The following is a 5025-nucleotide window of genomic DNA, read 5'->3' on the forward strand; positions in this document are numbered from 1 at the left end:
GGCTGACGAAGTCTCGCGACAGATCAAACCGAGCAAGAACCGGAAGGGGCGGGGCTCTCCCCGTGAGCCTTTGCGACGTCCGCTGCTTATCTGCATACGGCGGGTCGTAGCCCTACCGTTCCCTCTTTCTCCAGACGAGCAAATAAAATGAAAAGCAACAGAAAAGAATTAAATGAGTAAGACAATCTTCAAAGGAAAGAGGTTCTCGGTTCGACGGTCAACTTTGCCACTCACCGTAGGGCTAATGAGAATGGGATTCATTACCTAGGAAGTAAGCGTTAGTGGAGGTTTATGCCTTAAACTTATGAGTAAGGAAAATAACGATTCGGGGTGACGCCCGAATCCTCACTGCTAATGTGAGACGAATTTTTGAGCGGGTAAAGGTTGCCCCTACGGTGACCCGCCTACTTTGCGGGATGCCTGGGTGTTGCGATCTGCCCGTACCCCTTGCATTTAAAAGGTAGAATTTAGAAATTAACCGATTTGAGAAAAGTTAAAAACGAACTAAGGAATTACGTTGTCGATTAACGGTGGTGGTCAAACCTCGCGCCCCTATCCGGGCTTGTTAACCCGTAAAAGGGTTAATATTGGGTTAAAATAATACAGTCAGTTGTTTGGAGCTTACTAGCGGCGTCGACTGGGAGTGTTACCAGGTAATTGTTAGGAGGAGGCAACGTGCACTACACGGGAGCCTCGTTGTGTGGGTTATAATGCAGTGCTTACGTACCACGGCTCACACTTCTGGGCCGTAGAACGTTTACAACCGAATGTTTTTGCCAGCCTGACCGTTGTCTTCCTGATCTGCACAATGGGGCACATGAACTACGTCGCTGCGAGGGCCAAATGAAGTGTTCCGAATCTGTATTTTTTTTTTTTTAATTTATGTAATCTCAGTCTCCAGCACTGATCCCGGTGGGAGATTCAGTATGTCGAACCAGTGAATGAAAAATACAACAACAGCAGGAAACGGAATTCCTTGGCGATCCAGTGGTGAGGACTGCGCGGTTCTGCTGCAGCGAGCCCGGGGTTGGATCCCTGATCGCGGAAGTAAAACCCCCGCATGCAGCGCGGTGTGGCCGAAACACCGCAAACAGAAACATAAAACAAAGACTAAACGTGCAACGCGTTTTAGACCAGCGCCGAACAAAGATTAAGTGCCCTATGAATCACTGCTGTAAGTACAACGGGTGAGTCGAGTTATGTGTTCTCGACAGAACATCACACCGCAGATGAAAACCTGGCATCAGAAAGAAGGTCCGTGGAGAGACGAGCTGGTGAAGATTGGGCACCGGAGGAGGGAAATCCAGGTCCCCGCCTTAGCAGCCGTGATTGGCTGCTGGCTGGCCCTCCTTTTCTCAGTCGTGAAACAGGACCATTAACTCCTCCCTCCGCGAGGTGCCGGGAAAGAACGCGGAAACCAGGAACCAACCCTTGGCCGGCTGCACAGCGAAGGGCAGGCAGGTGCGCAGGATTAGGAAAGGGCCAGAGGAGCGCGGGAGTTAAGGCCCTTTCGCACCTCCACGCGAAGAAAGCGAAGTGTAAAAATAGCGCTTAAATAATTTCCTTAAACTACCCCAATAGTGGAGTCATTGATGTCATGTAATTCTGTGACTGCCGGATTGCCCTCCTCCAGAAGCGTTTCGGAACTTCGTGGGGTCTTATTTGGGTGTCGGGACGGCAGGGATCCGGTCACGTGGAGGCGGGGACGGGATGGGACGTCCCACTGGGTCTCCCAACGCTCGGGACATTCCCGGGGCGGAGGCGCCGGTTACGATTCTTTGATCCTGGATTTCGCTCCATTTCTTGTATGAACACGCAGGACTTTTTTCCTGGTGTAAACAAATATGGGATTGCCAGCAACGCACTTGCGCTGTAGCCAAAGGAACTGGGTCCTGCCTTCCTTGGAGACTAACCAACAATTGTGACCCTCCTGGGAAAACCGCACCCCTGTCGGCAGAGCGGGGAAGGCGGGCGGCATTAGAGGCTGCGCCAGTGCGGGGACCATGCGTCCATGCAGACTCCTGATGCTTCCGTCTACGGGCCTTGGGGCCACCAGCATTTACATGCTGAAATGTGCATCATTTTATGAAGTCCTTTCCTTTTTTGCTTTTATAGTATGTTTGGGTTTTGCATTTTTGTTTTTAATATTCATTTATTCGGCTGCGTTGGGTCGTAGTTGTGTAGGCTCTTCGTTGTGGCGCTCAGGGCTTCCTCTCCAGTTGTGGAGCGCGGGCTCCAGAGAGCGTGGGGTCAGTAGTTGCACGCAGGCTCTAGAGTGCGTACGGTTAGTTACCCCGCGGCATGTGGGCTCTTAGTTCCCTGACCAGGGATCAAACCTGCGTCCCCTGCATTGGAAGGCAGATTCTTAACCGCTGGACCACCAGGGAAGTCCCCTTTGTGTTGATTTTTTTAAAAATTCTGTATAGGTGGGTGGTATCAGCGGTGACTTCAGGAGCGTAAAGCGGCTGTTATAAATGTTGTTTTTAAATGGTGTCACGTCTGAGAGGGTGGAGAATCACTGGCTTATTCACTCACCCATTTTACAGGTGGGGAGACAGACTTACAAGAGGGTAGGGACCAGGTCCAATTTACGTCCTTCTTCCCAGCTTCAGCAGACAGCCTCTTGTGGGCTCAGGCAGTGTGCAGCAAGTCTCAACGCTCAGGCCCGTTTTCTTATCCTCCAGATGGGGACAGGCACCAGGAGACCTAATGTGTGTCAGACGCTCAGCAGTGTCCTCAGCAGACGGTAGGTGTGGAGAGTCAAGCGCTCAGCAGAGTCCTCAGCAGACGGTAGGTGTAGAGAAGAGCCATCAGGGCCTGAGAGGCCCAGGCTGAGTCCTTCCCCTGCCCACTGAGGAGTCCCAGCCCTGCTCCAGGATGTGTGAGGGCCAGAGACAGAATGGAAGGTGAGAGATGAAAGAGGAGAGTGGCTCTCTAGCCCCGAGGCCTCCTGTGAACTCCCCCGTCTTCTCCTCTTCCCCACTCCACTCCAGCCACACTGGCCCTCACTGTGTCCCAGGGCCTCCGCACTTGCTGGTCACTCCCGCTGGAGTACCCCTCTAGCCCTGCCTCCCTCTCCAGTCTCATCCTCACTGTCCCCTCAGCCACCTGCCTTCCTTGATCTGTTTCTGGAAGTTTCTTCCACAAGCTTGTTCTAGCCACAAGGCCTTCACACTTGCTGTTCCGCCTTGAACACCTACCCCAGTGGGGCCAGCTCCTTCCCTTCACATCGCAGCACAAAGGTCACCTCCTCAGAGGGAGTTCCTGCTGCCCAACTCTGAGAACAGCCCTCATTCCCACACTGTCCCGCCTTTTTTTGTTTTTTAATTTTATTTTTATTTTTGGTTGCGATGGGTCTTTGTTGCTGCACAGGGACTTTCTCTAGTTGCGGTGAGCGGGGGCTGTTCTTCATTGCAGTGCGCGGGCTTCTCATTGTGGTGGCTTCTCTTGTGGAGCACGGGCTCTAGGCACGTGGGCTCAGCAGTTGTGGCTTGCAGACTCTAGAGCGCAGGCTCAGTAGTTGTGGCACACAGGCTTAGTTGCTCCGAGGCATGTGGGATCTTCCCAGACCAGGCCTTGAACCCGTGTCCCCTGCATTGACAGGTGGATTCTTAACCAGCGTGCCACCAGAGAAGCCCCACACTGTCCCATCTTTAACTTCCATCTTGGCATTTCCCATCACCAGTTACTTGTCTAGTGTCTTTCTTGTGAACACCCCAGGAGCAGGGAAGGGTGTGTCTGGAGCAGCCTTGGCCCTGGCCCTGGCCCTGGAAGAGTGCCTGAATGAATGAAGACACTCCCTTCCTCACCTGTAGCTTCCCCAGGACAGGGCGACACCTGCCTTGCCTCAGGCCCGACCTCCACCCTGAAAGCCATTCACTGCCCTGAGCCTCAGTCTCTCTGTTGGAAATAGGTGCTACTGACTTCTCTCTACTTCTCTCAGGGCTCTCCAAAGGACAGAGTAAAAAGGAAAACACTGGGGACACACAGGGTTGTCCAAAGTTGGGACTGGGGACACCTTTTAACACGGCTGAGATGATGTGAATAAGGCTGGGTGTAAGGGGAGGGTTAAAAGTTGGACCCCCACTGTCCACACTCCATCTATTCCCAGGAATCTACCCTAAAAGAAGTCATAAGAAAGGAGGGTGAAGGACTGCCCTACTGGCGCAGTGCCTAAGAATCCGCCTGCCAGTGCAGGGGCCACGGGTTCGAGCCCTGGCTTGGGAAGAGCCCACATGCCGTGGAGCAACTAAGCCCGTGTGCCACGACTACTGAGCCTGCGCTCTGGAGCCCGCGAGCCACAACTACTGAGTCTGCGTGCCACAACTACTGAAGCCTGCGTGCCTAGAGTCTGTGCTCCACGACAAGAGAAGCCACCGCAATGAGAAGCCCACGAACCGCAACGAAGCGTAGCCCCCGCTCGCCACAACTAGAGAAAGCCCGCAAGCAGCAACGAGGACCCAACGCAGCCAAAAATAAAAATAAATTTAAAATAAATTTTTTAAAAAAAGGAGGGTGAACATGGCCACTGTTATTTACAAAATCTGCAAACTGGAAACAGCCTAACTGTCCAACAACAGGAATTTGCTACATAAGAAAATCATGATCCATGTGGGCCTACGGCGAGTTTCTGACCACAGCGGGAAAGCACATCTGACATTAGGGGAAAGCAGAGGCCACACAGTGGATGTCGTGGTGTCATCCAAGTTCTAAGTGCTGGCCTCTAGCTTCCGGCATTTTTTCCCCTGTGTATACTCTTCTGAACTCTCCCAATATATATACATATATTTTTTGGCTGCACCATATTAGCTTGTGGGATCTTAGTTCTCCGACCAGGGCTCAAACCCAGGCCCCCTGCAGCGGAAGCACGGAGTCCTAACCACTGGACTGCCAGGGAAGTCCCCAAGTTTTCTACTATAAACACAAACGTCAGAAATAAATGCCAGGCCTTACACAGCCCCTTCCTCTCCCCCTCCCTCCCCCACAAGGACATAGGTCACAGAGCCTCCAGGAGCTACAAAAGTG

General features: G+C 52.6%; 1 long non-coding RNA gene and 1 other non-coding gene across 2 annotated transcripts; both read left to right on the plus strand.

The window, feature by feature from the left end:
• Positions 1 to 239: 239 nt before the first annotated feature.
• Positions 240 to 4484, plus strand: LOC132433361 (uncharacterized). The gene is made up of 3 exons (XR_009521127.1): positions 240 to 1461; positions 2685 to 2746; positions 4112 to 4484. It is a non-coding gene; the product is annotated as an uncharacterized lncRNA (long non-coding RNA).
• LOC132434697 (U12 minor spliceosomal RNA) lies at positions 292 to 441 on the plus strand. The gene has a single exon (XR_009521410.1). It is a non-coding gene; the product is annotated as a U12 minor spliceosomal RNA (small nuclear RNA).
• Positions 4485 to 5025: the final 541 nt, after the last annotated feature.

The sequence above is a fragment of the Delphinus delphis genome, chromosome 11 (assembly GCF_949987515.2).
Source record: "Delphinus delphis chromosome 11, mDelDel1.2, whole genome shotgun sequence".
Lineage (NCBI taxonomy): Eukaryota > Metazoa > Chordata > Mammalia > Artiodactyla > Delphinidae > Delphinus > Delphinus delphis.